The sequence below is a fragment of the Bombina bombina genome, chromosome 3 (genome assembly GCF_027579735.1).
Source record: "Bombina bombina isolate aBomBom1 chromosome 3, aBomBom1.pri, whole genome shotgun sequence".
Classification (NCBI taxonomy): Eukaryota; Metazoa; Chordata; class Amphibia; order Anura; family Bombinatoridae; genus Bombina; species Bombina bombina.
In genome coordinates this window covers 861,297,176-861,325,159 of record NC_069501.1, presented here as the reverse complement: position 1 = coordinate 861,325,159, position 27,984 = coordinate 861,297,176, and positions in this window count along the sequence as shown.

Sequence of the window (27,984 nt, the reverse complement as noted above, 5' to 3'; positions counted from 1 at the left end):
TTTGCATATAAATCTCGAGATATCTAGACATATATCTAATTATATATATATCTCGCTATAAAAAGATATATCAGTCCAAAAATCATCACACATATTGAGAAATATTTATTTAGATATAAAGAGAACATATTCCGTTATGAAAACATTTTTGCATTATGAAATAATCACATTTTCATGTACACTTTTCAAGGAGAATACGGCATGGGCTTTGCACAACATATTAGGGTTTTTGTGTGTTTTTTTTTTTAATCTTTGTCTTCTCCATTGACTTCTATGGGGAATACGTCAACGCGCATGCAATTTGGCTGTTTGCATTACGCGATTTAACGCACCCGCAAGATAAGTTATTTTGCAACTTGTAATACCTGCGCAACCCCAAATGTGAAAAAGCCATAACACACGTAGAGTTTTCGCAACTGATTTGCTGCGCGACTTGTAATCTTGCCCATTGACTGTTAAACAGATTCCAGAGTCCCATAACAATTTGTACTGAGCAAAGTGTTTACACATTGCACAAGTAAGTTAAATAATATCTTGTTAGCATACTGTGTGCTGTAATACATTATGGGGGCCAATTTATCAACTGACGGGCAGACATGATCCGGTGTAGCGGATCAAGTCCGCCCGACATCGATAAATGCCGACAGCATACGCTGTCGGCATTTATCATTGCACAAGTATTTTGCGCCGCTAGCATGGGATGTCAATTAATCCGATCGTATCCGTTTGGGATGATTGCTGTCCGCTGCCTCAGAGGTGGCGGACAAGTTAAGGAGCAGCGGTCTTAAGTCCTGAAGGTTCGCGCGGAATAAGTAGCTTGACTGCTTCATAAATCGGCCCCATAATGTTACTTGAATGAACAAATAAGGGTGATGTATAGTGACTCAATGCACAACTTGAGGTGGTTCTGTTACATTTTAAATATACTTATTTATTTTATATAGTTACTTTTATCTATTTGTACGCATAAATAAAAGACTAGTTTTAGTACTTTAAATGTCTATTTATTTGGTTGCATTTACCATGTTTAGCAAATTGCCAGGTAATATTTTAGAAAGATCAACTGCTAGTATTGAAATTTCTTTTTTTATAATATATAATTTTTGAGTTTAAATATAGCAAAAAAAACAAAGTTGAAAATTGCACAAAACAGTAGTTATCTTTACATAAGGGTGAGTGTGTTTCATTCTCTTTTATAGTTAAACTGCAGGATCACTGATGAAATAGCTGGTAATTCTACCACAGAAGACGAGGCAGTGGGGCCTATTTATCAAATGTCTCACAAGAGCTGCTGGTGCAACGCCGCCCCCTGCAGACTCATAGCAGGCGGACAGGTTATGGAGTGGCAGTCTTTTGACCTCTGCTTCATAACTGCTGTTTCTGGTGAGTCTAAAGACTCGCCAGAAACACGAGCCCACAAGCTCCGTTCAGAGTTTGATAAATGGGCCCCAGTATCTCTTGTAGCATCGGAACATAGCGTTTGTAAGAATTTAACGCATGCACAGAGATCGTATTTTAACGCATGCACAATAAAGGAGTCTTCACTGGAAGGTGCATGGATGAACACGTAAGAGTGGGTGGGACCGCTTTTAAGTGTGAAAGAGAAAAAGCAGGAAATGAGCGGGTGGGGGGGGGGAGGATGTGAAAAAACGGTATGTAATAAAAAATAATGATTATAAAAAAAATAACAAGGAATTGCCAAAAACAAAGTGACTGCATTAGTGTTTATAAGATTAATGGATGGTATTAATGTTTAGGCATGAAATTAACTTTCACTTTAAGCACTCACACATCACTTGGTAGTGGAATTAAATTATCACATTGAAAATGTGTATTTGTGAATATTCTAATGTGTCAAATCAGAAGATAAGGATTTGCATTCCCTTGCAAATGTTAAACTCCAGAGACTTGGTGGTGATAGTAATCCAGGATTGGTTTCATAGCATCTCCTCTCTTCCCAAAAAAAAAAAAAAAGAACAAAGCTATTTAAAAGAACTAAGCAGTCCATTATTGCTAATTGCAGTCATATGGATCAGTATTGCATCTGTATTTATGTCCATGAGGTAGATAGACATGTATGGTCTTCTGACTCTCTTTTGACTTTTAAATAATTACAATTGATATAGTTTGAGATCCCTAGATAGTACAGTGTGCTGAAATAATAAAATTTACTTTTAAACAATAAATATATGTAGAATGGATTACAATGGTTATGTAAATATGAAACAATCAATATAATAAAAGTAAGCAAAATAAATATGCTTTAAAAATTAGAGTATTGAGCTATTTATTTATTTTTCTGCTCTGAGTCCTTGATGTGCTGACCCTATATTTAAAATTTCCTATATAAAAGTTTGAAATTGACCATGCAACAAATAGATTAATTACATATTTTACAATAATTTAACATGTTCTTTTTAACATAAAAGGGACAGAAAGGGTAAACCTGAAATGTGCCTGGGTGCATTTGAATTTTAAATAGAAGCATATTTGCAACACATTTCCATTAAGAAAAAGTGAGGGCTCGTTCACCAGTATTCAAAAACCACACACTACAGTGAGCGATAAAGCGCAGGCTTTTACAGAGAAGACAAGGCACATGCGCTGACTAAGGTCGCTCTTTATAGACAGTGCTCCTTTAAACCGTTGCTTCATTTAGAGCCACCGACATTTTTGCAGTAGAAGAGTTCTTGGTGAGAAACTTGACCGGTGATATGCTTCCAAGGTGAGGCTGGAGGAGAAGCCCTTCTGCCGATATGCTGCCTCCCCTTATCAGTTGTGGTGGGTCTGCAAGCACAGTGCTTATTGCAGGTCTTAGTAACTAACAGACTGGATGCGCCTGTGCACTGCTTAGATCAGCTTGTGATGTCTAATCATAAATTCTCAGTGCTAATGTATGTTAGCTACTAATAGCTAGCTTTGTCTGCATTCATGAACCCACAGAGTAAATAGGAAATGGACACTTAAAGTGAATGTAAATTTTGATGCTAAAGTGCCCGGTTTTTAAAACTTCGATTAAAAACAGGGGCACTTTAATTCATCAAAATTTACATTTCACTCCTGTTGTGAAAAAAAACTTACCTTTTAATCTCTCACAGCAGCTCCAGCTCCCTCCACCCGTTTCAAAGCCTCTTCCTGGGTCTAAAATGAGGCATCCAGCTTCCTCCAATCACATCAGTGAATCAGACACTGAATCCCCCTGGGGGGAAGCTGTGATTGGAGGATGACCTATCAATCATTTCTGACATCAGAAATGGCTTGTGAGACCGGAGGAAGCTGGCGCTGCTGTGAAGTTTAAAAGGTACGTTTTTTTGTCACAACAGGAGTGAAATGTAAATTTTGATGAATTAAAGTGCCCCTGTTTTTAATCAAAGTTTTAAAAACCGGGCACTTTAGCATAAACATTTACATTCACTTTAAAAAGTTTCATTACTTGAATGATGGTAACTACTGTATGTTGTTGCATGTAAAGGGCAGTGATTGTTTCAAAGTGTATTCTTCTTTCCCTCCCTTCCTCTCTCCCTTCTTTCCCTTTCTCCCTCAACTCACTCCCTCCCTCGACTCACTTCCTTCTTTACCTCCCTCCCTTCTTTCTCTATACTCCCTCCCTTTCTCCCTTCTTTCACTCCTTCCTTTCCCTCACCACTTTTCTCTTATCTCTATCTCTCTCCCTTCCTGCTTTCCTTTCCCTCCCTTTTCTCCCCTCCCCTTCTTTTCTCTCCCTTCTCTCAGAGAGAAAATGGTATGAGATGCATGCAATTCAACCCACCTCTATGCAAGTGTTTTGCTAGCCCATTTTCTTTTTAATTGTTATTAAAAACAAACAAAACAAAAACATTATACACAATGACCCAAAAAAATATTAAGTGGAAAAAAGGCCTAAAACCTTTGAGGGGGGGCAGCAGAATTTTGAGTGCCTAGGGCAGCACAAAACATAAATACACAACTGCTGCCAGCTCTATGAGCAGGCATGGTGTTTAAATACTGGTGCGCAGGGATAACAAAAGTTAGCAAAAGCTTTTGTAAATTTTTTAAATTATCCATTATTTGCTAATAGGGAACATTACTTTCAAATTAATAGGGAGACAATAAAAAAACTGCTAAGTTCCATAGATTTTGAAATCCTTATGGCAAATATTAACATCTCTTATCAGATCTTAGAGAGAGAATTGAACTCTATTACTGTGATTACATTGAATGTAAAAATTTCTCAGGAGTATAAACAAATTCTAAAAGCTTTTACTAACTACTTTCAGGAACTATACAGTTCACCAGGAAATAAAGATGGTTTTATAGATTTTGTGGCTCATCAAAAGCTCCCACAACTTTCACTTGACCAATTATTGTTCTTCAATAGACCTATAATGCAAGAAAGGGTTTGTAAAAATATTGACAGAAATCTGTGAAAAAAATCACAAAGAAAGAGGGCACCTCCTAGTGCAACACTGCGAGAGTAATGATATAGCAAATCTTGTGATAAAAGGATACTCACAAATGGAGCAGCACCAGTGTGCTATTTGGTACAAGCTGGGGAATCATAGTGAGCCAGCTACACTGATCCTGCAATAGGATGATGGGATCCAGGATATACAGGTGATGTGGTAGGAAAAAAGGCTCAGGCTTCCATGTAGTACAACATATTTATTAAAATGGTTGTTAAAAACAGAGGGTGTATGAACTTCACCCAAAATATAAAAACAAGTATTGAGACAGATTGCAACGCGTTTCTCAGCCAAACTGGCTGTTTCCTCAGGCATCTATCTAACTAATGGAAGCTCTGACTTTTAAGACTGTAGGTAAGCCTGATAACCCCTCCCACCACATGTTTTAGCAATTATACTTAATTGACAATTAACTGGTAACAACATATCCTGCATATGAGGTATAACCAATTACATAGATATAAATAATATTATTATACATGATACCATAAACCCAAAAAACAGGCCATCACTGCACTGTTGTCTCCCAGCAAAACAACACAAGCTAAATTAAAAAGAACTGCAACATTGTAACAAAATGACTTACAGCTTCAAACAATATACAAATCGTGGTCTCCATAGGAGTGAATGTTTGTGCACATCTTTGCAAAGAATGTCCTATTCCTCTCTCTTTGAATGGATCAAAGCTTTGAAGTTGTGTTACAAAGAAAAAAATAAATATTGTATTTGTGCAATCCTTGATACTAACTAGGATCCAAGGATAATACATTTTCATCTGATACGTATATATATATAATTTATATGATATTGTATTATTCGTCTTCTAAATATGATTTTTTGTGTGTTAAATCATTCTTTAATACACTAAATATTAGAATTGTTGATATTCCATGCGGGACTGTTAGCGTGGTTAGGAAAGAATACCTTGTTTGCAAACTCAATTGAAGCTTCGATTTGTTGATGCAGTGATATCTTACATGATCGTGGGGGTGAGTCAGTTAATGATAGGAAGTGCGTGATTGGATATTGACCTTAGGGAAGTGTGAGACTAAAAAATGAGAGTTGATGCGCGATTGTATATATCTGTGGGGGGGGGGTGTGAACTTGTCCCCATAACCTAGTATGATGTGTCAATGAGTGCATGGTGATAGGATGTGATCTATTGGTAGAACTACGTGAAGGGTGTGTTGGTAAGATAATCATGTGGAAGTAGGTAGATAATAAATGTTGAATGTTCATGTCGTGAATAAATGCTACTATATAATGCGCAATTAAATATACACCGTGAATAAAAGTGTTACAAAACATGACAGTATTATATGCGTCATTGAGAATCCTTAAAGGGCAATCACCTCATATTGAGGTATATGTGTACGTCAACTTGACGTTGTGAGTTGTGACTAACAAATATGGTAATGTGAATAATATGGGGATCAGGAATGATATCGTGAACATTTACTATAGAAGAGACTTGGAGATGTATATATGTTTGTGCATAAACAAATGATATCTACAGATATGATAGAATATAGATAGAGATAAGTGTGTTTAATATAGAAATGTGGTATATAAAGTAATTATGTAGAAGGTTAAACTACCTAATCTCTCCGCAATAAGTGTTGTATAAATGATTATGTGACCTAGTGTACACAACTCTATGATAGAATAGGTGATAAATAAGGGGGTGTGGCCTAATGTATGAACAATATTTTGCTATTAATAATAATGGAACTACTCTAATACCTATTGGAATGATAATCTACCATACTGATTGGTAATGTGTCACATTGATATGTAACTGTATGTGGCTAAAGTAATCAGGAGACACTGTATCACTTTTGTATAACGATTATCCTAAAAAGGTGAAATATATACACACACTAGGACTATATGATGTATATTGTCCTACATGGGGGTGAAGATGAATCCCCACCATAAATGTGAGCGTACTGACGCTAAGCTAGCAATGGAAAACAGTGACTGACTTATGGACCAATATAGGTGGACCATACTGTTATAACTAATACGCTTTATTCAAGTATTTAAGTAGTAATGATGTTGATATGCATGTGTTATTATCAAAGCATTGACCCATTTCATAGAGGAGGAGCACAGAACCCATCTCATATATCAGAAAGCAGCCATGTCCAAATTTTCATTTAAACCCCCCGGAAAAAAATTTGAAGATCCAATAAGTCTCCCTCTGTCGGAGTCTCGTATATCTGTTGGACCCCTTAACAAATGGGATAATCTAAAGAGGGGTTATATGAAAATTACAAACATCTTTATATTGGCAAATCCTATGATGTCTGGACACACTATGTTTAGTGCTTTTCCTAGAAATGTTTCTAAAATGTTCTCCCCACATCCTTCTGAGCTTTCTGATGGTACGACCTAAGTATTGAACCCCACATTTACAAGTTAATACATAAATTACAAAGGTGGAGCTGCAATCTAATCTTCCTTGAATTGGAAAGGTTCATTTGGTAGATTATGAAATCACGCTAGTTGCCCCATGCGAGATGTATTGGCACATATTACATCTTTTAATGTTGCATCTATATGCTCCTTTGGTGATTGGTTTATTTACTCGAGACCCCAATCTTAAATTAGATTTTTTATTCATTACAACTTTGCTATGCACCAGTTTCTGTTTCAATGAGGGGGCCCTTCTGAACGTAATTCTAGGTTTATCATCTATTATACCTTTAAGTATAGGGTCCTTCTGTAGAAGGTACCAATGCTTATTTATAATTTTTTTGATTATTTTGTAATTAGAATTATAGTTAGTAATAAATGACATTCTTAAATTGTCCGTCTTGTTCTGTTTTTGTTGCTCTATAGTAATTGTTGGATTAATCATGGTCTTTCTTTCTAATGCCCTTGCTTTATTAAACCCCTCTTGAATAAGTTGTTCCGGATAACCTTTATCTTTAAATCTTTCTTTTAGAATTAGTGCTTGTTGATCGTATGAATCTATGGATGAGCAGTTTCTTCTGATTCTACGGAACTGGCTGTAAGGGATATTGTTCTTCCAACTAATCAAACGATTACTATTATAGTGTAGAAAATTGTTACTATCTACAGTTTTAAAATATGTATTAGAGGCTATGGGGTCTATCTATCAAGCTCAGAAAGGAGCTTGACGGCCCGTGTTTCTGACGAGTCTTCAGACTTGCCAGAAACAGCAGTTATGAAGCAGCCGTCACAAAGACCGCTGCTCCATAACCCTGTCTGCCTGCTCTGAGCGGGCGGACAGGAATCACCACAATTCAACCCGATCGAGTATGATCGGGTTGATTGGCACCTCCCTGCTGGTGGTCGATTGGCCGCGAGTATGCAGGGGGCGGCGTTGCACCAGCAGCTCTTGTGAGCTGCTGGTGCAATGCTGAATATGGAGAGCGTATTGCTCTCCGCATTCAGCGAGGTCTTGCGGACCTGATACGCACTGTCGGATCAGGTCCACAAGACCTTTGTTAAATAGGGGTCTATATGTTTAGTTGGATCCCATGATAGTATAAGGTCCAAAAACTCTATAGAATATTTTTGTGTATTACTTGTAATTGATAACCCATATGTATTATTATTCAGCTATGTTACAAAGTTCTCTGCAGTATCTACTGACTCTTTCCAAATAAAAATTAAATCATCTATATACCTGCCATAGAAGACCAGGTTCTGTCCGCAGTTTCGATGGTAAATATATGTTTGTTCAAATTGACCCATAACTAGATTAGCGAAACTGGGGGCGAACCTGGTCCTCATGGCGGTACCTTTAATCTGTAAATAAAATTGATCTTGATTTTTGAAGTAATTATGTTGAAGTATAAACAAAATCAAATCCAGTTTTTACTTCTTCTGACTGGCAGGCATATATATGTCATCTTCTAGATATTTTCTAACTGACCCTATACCAATTTGATGTGAAATATTGGAATAAAGGGCACAAACATCACAAGTCATCCAAATATACTGGTCATCTTTTTTTTTAAATAAATTTTATTGAGGTTATAAACATATACACACGAGTAGGTAACAATGTAATTATGGACATAAGCAAACGTCTATAAATTTATCAGACTGTCAATAGAATCCATAAGAAACACAGAAATATTATCATGAAGATCAGTAGTTTCAAGTTTAACATAGAAATGGTGAAGAATATCGACCTTACACCTTCAGTACCACATGGCATAAAGATAGACATAATGTCGCTAGGCATAAGTGAAACTAGCTGAGAAATATTAACCTATATGAACATTAACAAACCTCTTTTTCATATTTATGATGGACTATTTCCCAGTGTACCAATTGGTCACTCTTGGACCTAAAAGAATAAAGATATAAGAGTTCGGGAATAGTATTACCAGGATCACTGGATTAGGAGATACACGAAGCAAACAGTAATGGTATGTCATATTATCAACAGGAAACAGTAATTGTTGTAATAACATTGGAAAATGAAACCGACAGACATACATGTGAAACTAGAGTTAATTTCTACAGGATATATTTTCCTATGCTTACAAAGTAAGTGTAAAGGCTTAGAGACGTGGGGTAGGGGTATAACTATATGCCTGGGGAATTGGGATTTCTGAAAAGTAGAAATATAATGTGAGAGCATATATGGGGAGGGAGGGAATTTTTGATGATGTCAAGTGGAGGGGAGATGGGGGATGAGGGATGGAGGGGGGCAAAGCCAAGATAAACAGTTTTTCAGGGTGGGATTAGCATAAAATAAATGTAGTATTGGACCAAGGACTATGTAAGAAGTTATAAAGTTACAACCCCCTACGTTGCTCAGTTAGACATATCGCCCCTCTAGAATTTTGGCACCACTAACCTAATATAGGTACGGGATATATGCTATATCTCCCCTCTGGGATTACTGTCACCACTGGACGAAGACGGAGAAGGGATACTGGATATGACCCACTCTAATTCACAGAGTGGGAAAGGGTGAGGGGAGATACTTTACCCATCTGTCTTGTGTTATTGAGGTTTCTAGTTATACTTAGTATAGAAAAAGGACAATGTATGTAAAACCTCCAAATGTTATTGCATAAATGTATTAGACCTTGAAGACTGGCTCTAATCTGAATGCATTTTGACCACTAGAGGGTATTAGTTCTTGTGTTTCATATAGATAACATTGAGCTCATGCACGTGAAATTACCCTGGAGTGAGCACTGATTGGCTAAAATGCAAGTCTGTTAAAAGAATTGAAATAAGGGGGCAGTTTGCAGAGGCTTAAATACAAGGTAATCACAGAGGTAAAAAGTGTATTTCTATAACAGTGTTGGTTATGCAAAACTGGGGAATCCTCTTTAGACATGTATATATATTTATCTCAATGATAAATCCCTTTGCCTGCCTTTTTTTTTCTAACAACTGAGATCTTATATCTTTTAGCCTTTATAACTTTCGTGCGCAATAATATTTTTGAATAATTTATATTAGATGGTGTTATTATGAGTGTAACTGTACTTTGTAATGTATTTTTGATGTGTTTTGTGCAACATTTTTGTTTTGCAAAACAGTTAACCAGAGCTCTGAAGTCGTGGTAATCATTCTAGAGTAAATTGCAATTGCGCTCAAGAGATAGTGTTTATTTCCAACTTGTAATAAAAGCGGTAGGCTAGTTGAGGGCAAACTCCTACGATAAACATCTAATCACTTGGGTGCAAATGTTTGTGCTCCACTTGTAATGTGGATCAATATTTTTAAAGTAAACTGCCTCTACATAATGCTATTTCATTCTTAATTTGCACAGTAGAAAAAAGCAACACATTTTGTGGAATCCTATTTAGGCAGCACAACACTAGAGTGAAACCCCCCCCCCCCCAATATATCCACACATGTCAGTCTTTTATACTAAAATAGAAGCAGATCCTGTAAATATGAAAAAATACTATACTCATTTAATTTATTATCAAAAGTCAAAAACAGGAACAAGCTTAAAAATAAACAAAGTAGGGCCACATATTCTTATGTTAAATGGCTGAAGCACTCAATTTTCTTCGATTATCAGCACTATCAGCACTATAGTGAATCTAATTACAACAGTAATGTTTTCATAGTTATATTCATCTTTAAAAATATTAAAGGTCAATGAATGTTACAGTAAATTATAGCAATAATTGGTTATAAACATTTTTTCTATTTGGCAGGTACGTATTTTAATGTAAGATATTTTAAAGCTGAACTTAATGGATAGGTATCAAGAGCATATACTGGCAATATCTGTAATGATTTACATTCAGCAGTTCTGATGCAGAGTTATTTCAGTGCACATCAAACTAAATGTCAGATATGACCATGTGCTTATATACTGAATAGGGAATGTATGTAATTACCTAGTACAACCTATTTGTTATCCTTTTTGTATTCAAGTCACAAGAAAGAGAAGGTTCTAAAGAATATTGTGTGACATACAGACATGTAAACTCCAGTAAGTAGATTTGCTTGTCAAACACCATAATAGGAATTCGGATACATGAACAATAGTAGCATGTTATATGAAACAAAGTATCTTATTTTAGTAGCAATTTTTACTTTTGATGTTAATTTGCTGGAGTTTGCAATAGTTTAAATGGAAATGAATGAAAGGTGCCAAATATATGACTTAGTCAGAACCATAAATACTGGTGACAAAGAGATTGATTAAGTTATTTGACAAAAATTCTCTTAAAAAATGGAAAGCTAGAATCTACTATAGGCATAATACATCAGGTTTTTGGGCATATATATTATCGACTAACATTAAGATAGATAAATATGAAGTTAAATATATGTATTATATATGTTTATAAGAATTAATAAGCGATACAGGGAACACACTGGACAAAAGAAGCATAGATGTATAATATATTTTATCTGACTTACTAATGTTATGAACAAGTCACTTTCTTTTATTCAATACTTTTGTGCTACCTCCCTTTTCCAAGATAACAGCTTTGAGTATTTTCCTATAATGCCTGATGAGCTTGGAGAATACATGGCAAGGGATCTGAGACCATTCCTCCATACAGAATCTCTCCAGATCCTACAAATTTCGAGGTTGACACTGGTTGACAAACCATTTTTCTGTTGATTTGATGTATGTTTTATATCATTGTACTGATGGAAGATCCAATCACAGCCCATTTAAGCTTTCTGGCAGAGGCAGTCAGCTGTTCATTTAATATCTATTGATATTTGATAGAGTCCATGATGCCATGTATCCTAACAAAATGTCCAGGTCCTCTTGCAGAAAAACAGTCCCACCATATTTAACTATGGACATGAGACATTTTTCCATATGGCTTTTTCTTTTTAAACCCTTACAGTTTACTTCAGGTTTCAGGTCGCACTAATTCTTGAAGTGCTATTTGGGTATTTGCTTGAAAGGGAGCTGGGCACCCTTTCAGTGCCACTTTGTGGAACACCCTTAAAAATGATGATGTGCCTGTGCTGTCTAGAGTGAAGAGATGATTGGAACGTAGAGTCCAGAAGAAATGACGGGTTAAATCTTCTGTCACATGTTCCACAGCAGGGTTAGCTGTTTTGGGTAACTTTGAAGAGTTTGCACACTGCAGTGATTGCTTGGAAGTTATTAAGGACTTTGGAGTGCTGAGTATACTCAGTATGTCACATGTTCCACAGCAGTGTTAGCTGTTTTGGGTAACTTTGAAGAGTTTGCACACTGCGGTGATAGCTTGGAAGTTATTAAGGACTTTGGAGTGCTGAGTATACTCAGTATGTCACATGTTCCACAGCAGTGTTAGCTGTTTTGGGTAACTTTGAAGAGTTTGCACACTGCGGTGATAGCTTGGAAGTTATTAAGGACTTTGGAGTGCTGAGTATACTCAGTATGTCACATGTTCCACAGCAGTGTTAGCTGTTTTGGGTAACTTTGAAGAGTTTGCACACTGCGGTGATGGCTTGGAAGTTAATAAGGACTTTGGAGTGCTGAGTATACTTTGACAGAGCAAGGCTATAGATTATTGAGGAGTAACAATCTTTATGGAGGAAAAGCGCCAGTCCTTTCCTATTGAAGTGTTTGCACATGTACTTTCGCAGTTGTGAGCTGAGGCTGGTGATTTATGGCAAATGGCTTTAGAAGAGTTTAAAGGGGGTGGTGAGAGTCATCTACTTCACTGAATGCCTGCTATCAGCATATAAGGATTGCTTTTGACTTTCTTTGCTTAAAGGGACATGAAACCAAAATGTTTACTTTCATGATTCAGATAGAGAATACAATTTTAAACAACTTTCCAATTGACTTCTATTATTTAATTTGCTTCCTTCTCTTGTTATCCTTTGCTGAAAGGTTTATCTAGGCAAGCTCATGAGCAGCAGAGAACCTAGGTTTTAGCTGTTGATTGGTGGCTGCATATATACAGTATATAGATTGTGATTGTCTCACCCATGAGTTCAGTTAGAAACCATTAGTGCATTGCTGCTCTTTCAACAAATGATACCAGGAGAATGAAACAAGTTAGATAATAGAAGTAAATTAGAAAGTTGTTTAAAATTGTATTCTCTATCTGAATTATGAAAGAAAAAAATGTGGATTTCATGTCCCTTTAAGTAGCTGCTTTATTATATAATAATTTAGGGGTACAATATTTAACTCTGAATTGATTGTTTTTTTTTTTAAAGAAATGTTATGGGTTCGAGTATTGATTTTTCTCTTTTTTGTATTAACCAGATAAAAAAAAATGTTTATTGGATTAATGTAGGGAAAGTTTTCAGGAATCATATATGTGAGAATCTGGCTTTAATGTTTTTAAATGTCATTGCATTGCACTGCTTTCTGTGTTGCTTTATGTGATATATATTTTTACAGCATTATGTGCATACTTGTTAGACATGTGTGGTTCGGTTCGATTCGGAACTTCGGAAAATTCAGAGATTCGGATCGAACCGAATCTCCGAATTAGAATAGTGCAGAATCTACCGAATAAATCCGAATTACTTCGGATTTATTCGGATTTATTCGGTAGATTCGGATGGCCATGGATTACACTAGTATTGTACAGTATATTAGGTTATATCACTCTGCTATGGGTTACACCTAATGTAAAGTACATAATACTAGTCTAATCCCACCTAACACTTACCGAAATTCCGAATTTCCGAACCGAATCGAACCGAATCCAGCCGAATTTATTCGATTCCGAATGAATCCGAAACAAATCCGAACCGAATTTATTCAAATCCGAATGAATCCAAAACAAATCCGAACCGAATTGATTCAAATTTTTCCGAATTCGAATTGCTCCGAACCGAAATTCGAAAAAATCCGAATCGATCCGAACCGAATTTTTTCGCCATGCACATGTCTAAAACTTGTAATCATATGTGTGTGTATACTGTATATATTTATATATGTGTGTATACTGTATATGTGTGTGACTGTGACCTAGATTTGGAGTTTGGCGTTAGCCGTGAAAACCAGCGTTAGAGGCTCCTAACGCTGGTTTTAGGCTACCGCCGGTATTTGGAGTCACTCAAAATAGGGTCTAACGCTCACTTTTCATCCGCGACTTTTCCATGCCGCAGATCCCCTTACGTCAATTGCGTATCTTATCTTTTCAATGGGATCTTTCTAACTCCGGTATTTAGAGTCGTGGCTGAAGTGAGCGTTAGACATCTAACGACAAAACTCCAGCCGCAGGAAAAAAGTAAGTAGTTAAGAGCTTTCTGGGCTAACGCCGGTTTATAAAGCTCTTAACTACTGTGCTCTAAAGTACACTAACACCCATAAACTACCTATGTACCCCTAAACCGAGGTCCCCCCACATCGCTGACACTCAAAAAAAAATTTTTTAACCCCTAATCTGCCGACCGCCACCTACGTTATCCTTATGTACCCCTAATCTGCTGCCCCTAACACCGCCGACCCCTGTATTATATTTATTAACCCCTAACCTGCCCCCCACAACGTCGCCTCCACGTACCTACACTTATTAACCCCTAATCTGCCGACCGCAAAGCGCCGCCACCTACGTTATCCTTATGTACCCCTAATCTGCTGCCCCTAACACCGCCGACCCCTATATTATATTTATTAACCCCTAATCAGCCCCCCTCAACGTTGCCTCCACCTGCCTACACTTATTAACCCCTAATCTGCCGACCGGACCTGAGCGCTACTATAATAAAGTTATTAACCCCTAATCCGCCTCACTAACCCTATAATAAATAGTATTAACCCCTAATCTGCCCTCCCTAACATCGCCGACACCTAACTTCAATTATTAACCCCTAATCTGCCGACCGGAGCTCACCGCTATTCTAATAAATGTATTAACCCCTAAAGCTAAGTCTAACCCTAACACTAACACCCCCCTAAGTTAAATATAATTTAAATCTAACGAAATTAATTAACTCTTATTAAATAAATTATTCCTATTTAAAGCTAAATACTTACCTGTAAAATAAACCCTAATATAGCTACAATATAAATTATAATTATATTATAGCTATTTTAGGATTTATATTTATTTTACAGGTAACTTTGTATTTATTTTAACCAGGTACAATAGCTATTAAATAGTTAAGAACTATTTAATAGCTAAAATAGTTAAAATAATTACAAATTTACCTGTAAAAGAAATCCTCACCTAAGTTACAATTAAACCTAACACTAGACTATCAATAAATTAATTAAATAAACTACCTACAATTATCTACAATTAACCTAACACTACACTATCAATAAATTAATTAAATACAATTGCTACAAATAAATACAATTAAATAAACTAGCTAAAGTATAAAAAATAACTAAATTACAAAAAATAATTTTTTTTTTACAAACATAAGAAAAATATTACAACAATTTTAAACTAATTACACCTACTCTAAGCCCCCTAATAAAATAACAAAGCCCCCCAAAATAAAAAAATGCCCTACCCTATTCTAAATTACTAAAGTACAAAGCTCTTTTACCTTACCAGCCCTGAACAGGGCCCTTTGCGGGGCATGCCCCAAGAAGTTCAGCTCTTTTGCCTGTAAAAAAAAAAATACAATACCCAAGCCCCCCAACATTACAACCCACCACCCACATACCCCTAATCTAACCCAAACCCCCCTTAAATAAACCTAACACTAAGCCCCTGAAGATCATCCTACCTTGTCTTCACCTCACCGGGTATCACACCGATCCGTCCAGAAGAGCTCCTCCGATGTCCTGATCCAAGCCCAAGCGGGGGGCTGAAGAGGTCCATGATCCGGCTGAAGTCTTCATCCAAGCGGCATCCATCCGGAGCGAAGCGGCAGCATCCTGAAGACCTCCACCGCGGAACATCCATCCTGGCCGACGGCTGAACGACGAATGACGGTTCCTTTAAATGACGTCATCCAAGATGGCGTCCCTCGAATTCCGATTGGCTGATAGGATTCTATCAGCCAATCGGAATTAAGGTAGGAATATTCTGATTGGCTGATGGAATCAGCCAATCAGAATCAAGTTCAATCCGATTGGCTGATCCGATCAGCCAATCAGATTGAGCTCGCATTCTATTGGCTGTTCCGATCAGCCAATAGAATGCAAGCTCAATCTGATTGGCTGATTGGATCAGCCAATCGGATTGAACTTGATTCTGATTGGCTGATTCCATCAGCCAATCAGAATATTCCTACCTTAATTCCGATTGGCTGATAGAATCCTATCAGCCAATTGGAATTCGAGGGACGCCATCTTGGATGACGTCATTTAAAGGAACCGTCATTCGTCGTTCAGTCGTCGGCCAGGATGGATGTTCCGCGGTGGAGGTCTTCAGGATGCTGCCGCTTCGCTCCGTATGGATGCCGCTTGGATGAAGACTTCAATCGGATGGAAGACCTCTTCTGCCCCGCTTGGATGAAGACTTCAGCCGGATCATGGACCTCTTCAGCCCCCCGCTTGGGCTTGGATCAGGACATCGGAGGAGCTCTTCTGGACGGATCGGTGTGATACCCGGTGAGGTGAAGACAAGGTAGGATGATCTTCAGGGGCTTAGTGTTAGGTTTATTTAAGGGGGGTTTGGGTTAGATTAGGGGTATGTGGGTTGTAATGTTGGGGGGCTTGGGTATTGTATGTTTTTTTTTTACAGGCAAAAGAGCTGTATTTCATGGGGCTTTGTTATTTTATTAGGGGGCTTAGAGTAGGTGTAATTAGTTTAAAATTGCTGTAATATTTTTCTTATGTTTGTAAATATTTTTTTATTTTTTGTAACTTAGTTCTTTTTTATTTTTTGTACTTTAGCTAGTTTATTTAATTGTATTTATTTGTAGCAATTGTATTTAATTAATTTATTGATAGTGTAGTGTTAGGTTAATTGTAGGTAATTGTAGGTAGTTTATTTAATTAATATATTGATAGTCTAGTGTTAGGTTTAATTGTAACTTAGGTTAGGATTTCTTTTACAGGTAAATTTGTAATTATTTTAACTATTTTAGCTATTAAATAGTTCTTAACTATTTAATAGCTATTGTACCTGGTTAAAATAAATACAAAGTTACCTGTAAAATAAATATAAATCCTAAAATAGCTATAATATAATTATAATTTATAGTGTAGCTATATTAGGATTTATTTTACAGGTAAGTATTTAGCTTTAAATAGGAATAATTTATTTAATAAGAGTTAATTAATTTTGTTAGATTTAAATTATATTTAACTTAGGGGGGTGTTAGTGTTAGGGTTAGACTTAGCTTTAGGGGTTAATACATTTATTAGAATAGCGGTGAGCTCCAGTCGGCAGATTAGGGGTTAATGTTTGAAGTTAGGTGTCGGCGATGTTAGGGAGGGCAGATTAGGGGTTAATACTATTTATGATAGGGTTAGTGAGGCGGATTAGGGGTTAATAACTTTATTATAGTAGCCCTCAGGTCCGGTCGGCAGATTAGGGGTTAATAAGTGTAGGCAGGTGGAGGCGACGTTGTGGGGGCAGATTAGGGGTTAATAAATATAATATAGGGGTCGGCGATGTTAGGGCAGAAGATTAGGGGTACATAAGGATAATGTAAGTAGCGGCGGTTTACGGAGCGGCAGATTAGGGGTTAATAATAATATGCAGGGGTCAGCGATAGCGGGGGCGGCAGATTAGGGGTTAATAAGTATAAGGTTAGGGGTGTTTAGACTCGGGGTACATGTTAGAGTGTTAAGTGCAGACGTAGGAAGGGTTACCGCGTAGCAAACAATGGGGCTGCGTTAGGAGCTGAACGCGGCTTTTTTGCAGGTGTTTGGCTTTTTTTCACCTCAAACAGCCCCATTGTTTCCTATGGGGGAATCGTGCACGAGCACGTTTTTGAGGCTGGCCGCGTCCGTAAGCAACTCTGGTATCGAGAGTTGAAGCTGCGTTAAAAATGCTCTACGCTCCTTTTTTGGAGCCTAACGCAGCCTTTATGTGGTCTCTCAATACCAGAGTTATTTTTATGGTGCGGCCAGAAAAAAGCCGGCGTTAGTTTTTCGGGTCGTTACCGACAAAACTCCAAATCTAGCCGTGTGTGTTTATACTGTATATATTTATATATGTGTGTATACTGTATATGTGTGTGTGTATATACTGTATATATTTATATGTGTCTGTATATACTGTAAATATGAATATGCATGTGCATACTGTATATGTGTGTGGGGATATACTGTATTTATTTATATGTGTGTGTATATTGTATATGTGTCTGGGTATATACTGTATATATTTATATGTGTGTGTATACTGTATATGTGTGTGTGTATATACTGTATATATGTATATGTATTTGTATACTGTATATGTGTGTGTATATTGTATATATGTGTGTGTGTATGCTGTATATATTTATATGTGTGTATACTGTATGTGTGTGCGTGTGTATACTGTATATATTTATATGTGTGTGTATACTGTATGTGTGTGCGTGTGTATACTGTATATATTTATATGTGTGTGTATACTGTATATGTGTGTATATTGTATATATGTGTGTGTGTATACTTTATATATTTATGTGTGTGTATACTGTATATGTGTGTGGGTATATACTGTATATATGTATATGTGTGTGTATATAGTATATGTGTGTGTATACTGTATATGTGTGTGGGTATATACTGTATATATGTATATGTGTGTGTATACTGTATATGTGTGTGTATATAGTATATGTGTGTGTATACTGTATATGTGTGTGTGTATATACTGTATATATTATATGTGTGTGCAGGGGTAAAGAAAAAATGTTCCCCACCAACAAAAAACTTCACCAGCTGCCACTGGTTGAACCTCCCGATCTAGCCTAACCTGGAAGTGGCATCATGAAACTTCTGGATAGGGGATTAACCCATTGTAGGCTGGTAACAATGTAAAATGTAAAGGAATGTAAAACAGTCTGTTACACTGTTGTTATAAAAATGCACTAAACAGTGGATTGTACTTTATAGAAAGCTTTGTTATATGTATTATTCATCATTTTTAAATCATTTTACTTTTGTATTTCTTTTTTAACTTAATTTGTGGAGGGCCAAATACTACCTGTCACAACCCCACAAGGAGGCTGTGGTTTCTACAGGAAGGCAGAGAAAAACATTTCCCTTTGAAGTGCTGCAAGGAGACAGCATAAAATAGCTGAATTCAGTTTACTGCCCATGCTCAGTAGAGGATTTTGCTGCAACAATAATGCGATGATAGAACTGAAGTTATGTAATGGTAACACCCTTAACTAGCTACAGGCAGTTGCTACACTAATCATTTTGAAGTCCTCATTTAGCAAGAAAACAAGTAGATTTGTGCAGAAGCAAAAAATTTGTTTTGTACAAATCTTTCAGAAAGAATATTTGGAAAAAATAGTTTTTCAGAATATTAGTCTGCTTCACTATCCGATATTTGTTTTAGTCAAAATTAATACTGAATATTTGTTGAACATTTACATCCATTTTCATTAAACTAATGTAAATGTTTCTTTGCTACAGGTGAAAATGTTTACCTGCAGTTTTATGCTTAACTCTAGGGTGCTGGAGAGCCGCGCTAATCCCGACCCTTTTTCACAGGGCAATAGAAAGCTTTGCATGGCAAATCCCATAGACTGCACTGAAGAACCTTCTTTAACACAGGTTCTATGATCCGCCCACACTAAAACTCTTATTAGCGCAGCCTGGGAAGTGTCGGAATTAGCGAGGCTCTCCAGCACACTAGAAGTAAGTATTTAACTCCTAAAGATAATTCTAAGAAAGCAAATGAATACTGATAAATTTAGTAATTATTTCTTCATTTTCTTTAAATGTAGTTGGTGCATTCATTAGAAAATAAATTGTGAAAACAAAACAAATATCCATGGATTTGTTACAAATTCACATTCGTAACTAATCGAATGCACAAGCCTAAAAACAAGTACATTGTTTAGTGTTTTTAATTCAATCTGCTTCTTTTTATGTTTACTTTGATTTAGTTTTTTTTGTTTTTTGAAGTAGAACTGTTTCATATCCCTTTAGGCAGCTTTAATAGTATAGTGCATAACAATGTAATCACATCACAGATGGAGCTATCAATACTCTTGCCCTGCATGCACTGATACATTACAGCCATCAGAGGGAGCTGCTCACAATACTAAATATACCAGGCAAAGGGAGAGATAAATCAGAATTAGAATTACATAACTGAATAAAAGTGATTTTAGCACAAGGTGCCACTGGTAGTATACAACACATTACTGCTGTCTTATGATTTATTTATTTTTTAGCATTTATTTACCTAAAAATATTATTTACCTGTATGGGTATGCAAAAGTAAACAACTTAAAAAAGAAGAAACTGGCAGTTTTTTTTGTTTTTTTTTTTGTGAAGCATTTGATATGGTGGGCTAAAGTGTATTATGATTATATTGTTGTACTCCTATGTCCAAATCCAAAAGGACTGGACAAGTGAAGAGAACAGAGGTTGAAAGTGATTTTGTTGAATACTGGAATGATACAATTTGTCTGAAGCAAAAACTTAGGCCTAGATTTGGAGTTTGGCGTTAGCCGTGAAAACCAGCGTTAGAGGCTCCTAACGCTGGTTTTAGGCTAACTCCGGTATTTGGAGTCACTCAAAATAGGGTCTAACGCTCACTTTTCAGCCGCAACTTTTCCATACCGCAGATCCCCTTACGTCAATTGCGTATCCTATCTTTTCAATGGGATCTTTCTAACTCCGGTATTTAGAGTCGTGGCTGAAGTGAGCGTTAGACATCTAACGACAAAACTCCAGCCGCAGGAAAAAAGTCAGTAGTTAAGAGCTTTCTGGGCTAACGCCGGTTCATAAAGCTCTTAACTACTGTACTCTAAAGTACACTAACACCCATAAACTACCTATGTACCCCTAAACCGAGGTCCCCCCACATCGCTGCCACTCGATTAAATTTTTTTAACCCCTAATCTGCCGACCGCCACCTACGTTATACTTATGTACCCCTAATCTGCTGCCCCTAACACCGCCGACCCCTGTATTATATTTATTAACCCCTAATCTGCCCCCCACAACGTCGCCGCCAGCTACCTACAATAATTAACCCCTAATCTGCCAACCGCAAAGCGCCGCCACCTACATTATAGCTATGTACCCCTAATCTGCTGCCCCTAACACCGCCGACCCCTATATTATATTTTTTAACCCCTAATCTGCCCCCCACAACGTCGCCTCCACCTGCCTACACTTATTAACCCCTAATCTGCCGAGCGGACCGCACCGCTACTATTATAAAGTTATTAACCCCTAATCCGCCTCACTAACCCTATAATAAATAGTATTAACCCCTAATCTGCCCTCCCTAACATCGCCAACACCTAACTTCAATTATTAACCCCTAATCTGCCGACCGGAGCTCACCGCTATTCTAATAAATGTATTAACCCCTAAAGCTAAGTCTAACCCTAACACTAACACCCCCCTAAGTTAAATATAATTTTAATCTAACGAAATTAATTAACTCTTATTAAATAAATTATTCCTATTTAAAGCTAAATACTTACCTGTAAAATAAACCCTAATATAGCTACAATATAACGAATAATTACATTGTAGCTATTTTAGGATTAATATTTATTTTACAGGCAACTTTGTAATTATTTTAACCAGGTACAATAGCTATTTAATAGTTAAGAACTATTTAATAGCTAAAATAGTTAAAATAATTACAAATTTACCTGTAAAATAAATCCTAACCTAAGTTACAATTAAACCTACCACTACACTATCAATAAATTAATTAATTAAATAAAATACCTACAATTATCTACAATTAAACCTAACACTACACTATCAATAAATAAATTAAATACAATACCTACAAATAACTACAATGAAATAAACTATCTAAAGTACAAAAAATAAAAAAGAACTAAGTTACAAAAAATAATTTTTTTTTACAAACATAAGAAAAATATTACAACAATTTTAAACTAATTACACCTACTCTAAGCCCCCTAATAAAATAACAAAGACCCCCAAAATAACAAAATGCCCTACCCTATTCTAAATTACTACATTTTAAAAATCGTTTACCTTACCAGCCCTGAACAGAGCCCTTTGCGGGGCATGCCCCAAGAAATTCAGCTCTTTTGCCTGTAAAAAAAAACATACAATACCCCCCCCCAACATTACAACCCACCACCCACATACCCCTAATCTAACCCAAACCCCCCTTAAATAAACCTAACACTAAGCCCCTGAAGATCTTCCTACCTTGTCTTCACCCTACCAGGTTCACCGATCCGTCCTGAAGAGCTCCTCCGATGTCCTGATCCAAGCCCAAGCGGGGGGCTGAAGAGGTCCATGATCTGGCTGAAGTCTTCATCCGAGTGGGAGCTGAAGAGGTCCATGATCCGGATGAAGACTTCATCCAAGCGGGAGCTGAAGAGGTCCATGATCCGGATGAAGTCTTCTATCAACGGCATCTTCAATCTTCTTTCTTCCGAATCCATCTTGCAGACCTCCGACGCGGAACATCCTCTTCTCCCGACGCTTACTAGCCGAATGACGGTTCCTTTAAGGGACGTCATCCAAGATGGCGTCCCTCGAATTCCGATTGGCTGATAGGATTCTATCAGCCAATCGGAATTAAGGTTGGAATCAGCCAATCAGAATCAAGATCAATCCGATTGGCTGATCCAATCAGCCAATCAGATTGAGCTTGCATTCTATTGGCTGATCGGAACAGCCAATAGAATGCAAGCTCAATCGGAATTCGAGGGACGCCATCTTGGATGACGTCCCTTAAAGGAACCGTCATTCGGCTAGTAAGCGTCGGGAGAAGAGGATGTTCCGCGTCGGAGGTCTGCAAGATGGATCCGGAAGAAAGAAGATTGAAGATGCCATTGATAGAAGACTTCATCCAGATCATGGACCTCTTCAGCTCCCGCTTGGATGAAGACTTCATCCGGATCATGGACCTCTTCAGCTCCCGCTTGGATGAAGACATCATCCGGATCATGGACCTCTTCAGCTCCCGCTTGGATGAAGACTTCAGCCGGATCATGGACCTCTTCAGCCCCCCGCTTGGGCATGGATCAGGACATCGGAGGAGCTCTTCAGGACGGATCGGTGAACCTGGTAGGGTGAAGACAAGGTAGGAAGATCTTCAGGGGCTTAGTGTTAGGTTTATTTAAGGGGGTTTTGGGTTAGATTAGGGGTATGTGGGTGGTGGGTTGTAATGTTGGGGGGGGGTATTGTATGGGTTTTTTTACAGGCAAAAGAGCTGAATTTCTTGGGGCATGCCCCGCAAAGGGCCCTGTTCAGGGCTGGTAAGGTAAAAGAGCTTTGAAATGTAGTAATTTAGAATAGGGTAGGGCATTTTGTTATTTTGGGGGTCTTTGTTATTTTATTAGGGGGCTTAGAGTAGGTGTAATTAGTTTAAAATTGTTGTAATATTTTTCTAATGTTTGTAAATATTTTTTTATTTTTTGTAACAGTTCTTTTTTTATTTTTTGTACTTTAGTTAGTTTATTTCATTGTAGTTATTTGTAGGAATTGTATTTAATTTATTTATTGATAGTGTAGTGTTAGGTTTAATTGTAGGTAATTGTAGGTATTTTATTTAATTAATTTAATGATAGTATAGTGTTAGGTTTAATTGTAACTTAGGTTAGGATTTATTTTACTGGTAATTTTGTTATTATTTTAACTAGGTAACTATTAAATAGTTCTTAACTATTTAATAGCTATTGTACCTGGTTAAAATAATTACAAAGTTGCCTGTAAAAGAAATATTAATCCTAAAATAGCTACAATGTAATTATAATTTATATTGTAGCTATATTAGGATTTATTTTACAGGTAAGTATTTAGCTTTAAATAGGAATAATTTATTTAATAAGAGTTAATTAATTTCGTTAGATTAAAATTATATTTAACTTAGGGGGGTGTTAGTGTTGGGGTTAGACTTAGCTTTAGGGGTTAATACATTTATTATAGTAGCGGTGAGCTCCGGTCAGCAGATTAGGGGTTAATGTTTGAAGTTAGGTGTCGGCAATGTTAGGGAGGGCAGATTAGGGGTTAATACTATTTATTATAGGGTTAGTGATGCGGATTAGGGGTTAATAACTTTATTATAGTAGCGCTCAGGTCCGCTCGGCAGATTAGGGGTTAATAAGTGTAGGCAGGTGGAGGCGACGTTGAGGGGGGCAGATTAGGGGTTAATAAATATAATATAGGGGTCGGTGGTGTTAGGGGCAGCAGATTAGGGGTACATAAGGATAATGTAAGTAGCGGCGGTTTACGGAGCGGCAGATTAGGGGTTAATAAGTGTAGGCAGGTGGAGGCGACGTTGAGGGGGGCAGATTAGGGGTTAATAAATATAATATAGGGGTCGGTGGTGTTAGGGGCAGCAGATTAGGGGTACATAAGGATAATGTAAGTAGCGGCGGTTTACGGAGCGGCAGATTATGGGTTAAAAATAATATGCAGGGGTCAGCGATAGCGGGGGCGGCAGATTTTGGGTTAATAAGTGTAAGGCTAGGGGTGTTTAGACTCGGGGCACATGTTAGGGTGTTAGGTGCAGACATAGGAAGTGTTTCCCCATAGCAAACAATGGGGCTGCGTTAGGAGCTGAACGCGGCTTTTTTGCAGGTGTTAGGTTGTATTTCAGCTCAAACAGCCCCATTGTTTTCTATGGGGGAATCGTGCACAAGCACGTTTTTGAGGCTGGCCGCTTGCGTAAGCAACTCTGGTATCGAGAGTTGAAGCTGCGTTAAAAATGCTCTACGCTCCTTTTTTGAAGCCTAACGCAGCCTTTTTGTGGACTCTCAATACCAGAGTTATTTTTATGGTGTGGCCAGAAAAAAGCCGGCGTTAGCTACGTGGGTCGTTACCGACAAAACTCTAAATCTAGGCCTTAGTTTTAGCAAACATTTAGATGTAAATGAAGAATGATTTGAAGGTTCCATCTGACATATCAAGACTGTTGGCAATTTTAGATGCAAACTATTAGCCTAACAAAAATATCCAATGATTTCATTAACACTTCTAATACTTTTAATGCTAGATTATGAGACAAGAGTGTTAGGAAAGCTTTTTGCGTGGGTTGGGTTGAAAGTAAAAAGTCTTTGCTTGCGCGCTATTGTGGCTCACAAAAAGCTGAAGTTAGAATATTGTGACCGCTTTAATGTATTCCCCCATAGATTTCAATGGAGAGCAAAAAGTGAAAAAAAAAACTCTGATCACATTTTTTCAAGTACGCTAACCCGGCATGAAAATATACAGTTAAACACTTTATTAAATATGAATATTGCATAAATATGAGTTTACATGTTTTCATCTACATAAAGGTATAGTAAAGTCCAAATTAAACTTTTATGATTCAGATAGGGCATGTCATTTTAAACAACTTTCTAATTTACTTTTATCATGCATCATTACTTTGTTCTTTTGGTATTCTTAATTGAAAACTAAACCTAAGCTAAACCTAAGCTAAACCTAAGCTAATTTCTAAGCCCTTGAAGGTCGCCTCTTATCTGAATGCATTTGACAGTATTTCACAGCTAGAGTTCATGTGTTTTATATAAAAAAAATGTGTTCATGCACATGGAGAGTCAGCACTAATTGGCTGGAATGGAGGTCTGTCAAAAGATCTGAGATAAAGAGGCAGTCTGCAGAAGCTTAGATATAATGTATGTATTGGGTACTTGTAAAACACGGCTAATCACCGTAAGGGTCTCAAAGCACTGCTCATTTTATCAACCTTGGAAGGCTGAGTGGATCTTGCTGGGGATCAAACCTGCAACCCTTGGGTTGCTACAGAGCTTAGCCACAGTGCCTTAGCATGCTTAGCTATCTGTCTAGCTACAAGGTAATCGTATAGGTATAATGTATATTTCTATATCAGTGTTGGTTATGCAAAACTGGGTAATGGTAAATAAAGGGATCTATCTTTTTAAACAATAACATTGTTGGTGTTTACTATCTCTTTAACTGCAAAGAGCTCCAATGAGTTAGATAAGATTCAGGCAGACCATTCCATAGTGTAATTGCTGTGAAGCAGAGGATTTGAAGTCTCATTAGTTTTCTATACATATATCAAGCCTGAGCGGTGTATTATTTGTTCTTCTAATGATACTTTCTTTTTTTTTATTTCTTTTGGGAGCAATGGATTCAATATTTATATATAGAAGATAATGATAGGATACATTTACATTACCTTAAAGCTTTTATCTTTATAATAAAATCTTTGTGATTTTTGAATAACTGCAAAATCTGAAGCAGCAATCAAAGAAATATTTTGTTCTATGTATTATACAATTATTTGCTTAGATTATGGCTTGATGTTTCTATGTATTTTATTTACAAGGCAATGTTTTTTGTCCCTATAAGGATTAATTTTGCAGTATTTAATTTCAAGTGCATTATTTTTTATGTCTGTTGAAAATAATAAAAAACAGAAGATGCCCTTGGCTGATAAAACAGTAAACTGAACATCTACTTCAAGAAATTCTTGCAATAGAGTTTATGTATTATAAAAATACAGAGATGACTTCACAGAATGTGGTGCCCAAAGAGGTTCAAGTTAAAAATTCAACGGCTAGATTTAGAGTTTTGTCGGTAACGACCCGCGTAGCTAACGCTGGCTTTTTTTTCCAAGCACCTTTTAAATAACGCTGGTATTGAGAGTTCACAGAATGGCTGCGTTAGGCTCCAAGCGTATAGGCATATTTACCGCCACTGCAACTCTCAATACCAGCGGTGCTTACGGACGTGGCCATCTTAAAAAACGTGCTCGTGCACGATTCCCCCATAGGAAACAAAGGGGCAGTTTGAGCTGAAAAAAAAACCTAACACCTGCAAAAAAGCAGCGTTCAGCTCCTAACGCAGCCCCATTGTTTCCTATGGGGAAACACTTCCTAAGTCTGCACCTAACACCCTAACATGAACCCCGAGTCTAAACACCCCTAGCCTTACACTTATTAACACCTAATCTGTCGCCCCCGCTATCGCTGACACCTGCATATTTTTTTAACCCCTAATCTGCCGACCGAACACCGCCGCAACCTACGTTATCCCTATGTAATCATAATCTGTGCCCCTAACACCGCCGACCCCTATATTATATTTATTAACCCCTAAGCTGCCCCCCCAACATCGCTGCTACCTACCTACAATTATTAACCCCTAAAGCTAAGTCTAACCCTAACACCCCCCTAAATTAAATATAATTTTATTCTAACTAAATAAATTAACTCTTATTAAATAAATTATTCCTATTTAAAGCTAAATACTTACCTGTAAAATAAACCCTAATATAGCTACAATATAAATTATAATTATATTTTAGCTATTTTAGGATTAATATTTATTTTACAGGTAACTTTGTATTTATTTTAACCAGGTACAATAGCTATTAAATAGTTAATAACTATTTAATAGCTACCTAGTTAAAATAATTACAAAATTACCTGTAAAATAAATCCTAACCTAAGTTACAATTAAACCTAACACTACACTATCAATAAATTAATTAAATAAAATACCTACAATTATCTACAATTAAACCTAACACTACACTATCAATAAATAAATTAAATACAAATACCTACAAATAAATACAATTACATAAACTAACTAAAGTACAAAAAATAAAAAAAGAACTGTTACAAAAAATAAAAAAATATTTACAAACATTAGAAAAATCTTACAACAATTTTAAGCTAATTACACCTAATCTAAGCCCCCTAATAAAATAACAAAGCCCCCCAAAATAAAAAAATGCCCTACCCTATTCTAAAATACAAATAGAAAAGCTCTTTTACCTTACCAGCCCTTAAAAGGGCCTTTTGCGGGGCATGCCCCAAAGAATTCAGCTCTTTTGCCTGTAAAAAAAACATACAATACCCCCCCAACATTACAACCCACCACCCACATACCCCTAATCTAACCCAAACCCCCCCTTAAATAAACCTAACACTAAGCCCCTGAAGATCTTCCTACCTTATCTTCACCATGCCGGGTATCACCGATCGGTCCAGGCTCCGAAGTCTTCATCCAAGCCCAAGCGGGGGCTGAAGATGTCCATGATCCGGCTGAAGAGGTCCATCATCGGGCAGAAGTCTTCATCCTATCCGGGCA